The sequence below is a fragment of the Bison bison genome, unplaced genomic scaffold (genome assembly GCF_000754665.1).
Source record: "Bison bison bison isolate TAMUID 2011002044 unplaced genomic scaffold, Bison_UMD1.0 scf7180017864371, whole genome shotgun sequence".
Taxonomy (NCBI): Eukaryota; Metazoa; Chordata; class Mammalia; order Artiodactyla; family Bovidae; genus Bison; species Bison bison.
Genome location: NW_011494943.1, coordinates 16,707,512 through 16,707,807, shown reverse-complemented (window position 1 = coordinate 16,707,807; position 296 = coordinate 16,707,512).

Sequence of the window (296 nt, the reverse complement as noted above, 5' to 3'; positions counted from 1 at the left end):
GCCATGAAATTAAAAGACACTTACTCCTTGGAAGAAAAGTCATGCCCAACCTAGATAGCATATTCAAAAGCAGAGACATTACTGTCAACAAAGGTCCGTCTAGTCAAGGCTATGGTTTTTCCTGTGGTCATGTATGGATGTGAGAGTTGGACTGTGAAGACAGCTGAGCGCCGAAGAATTGATGCTTTTGAACTGTGGTGTTGGAGAAGACTCTTGAGAGTCCCTTGGACTGCAAGGAGATCCAACCAGTCCATTCTAAAGGAGATCAGTCCTGGGTGTTCATTGGAAGGACTGAT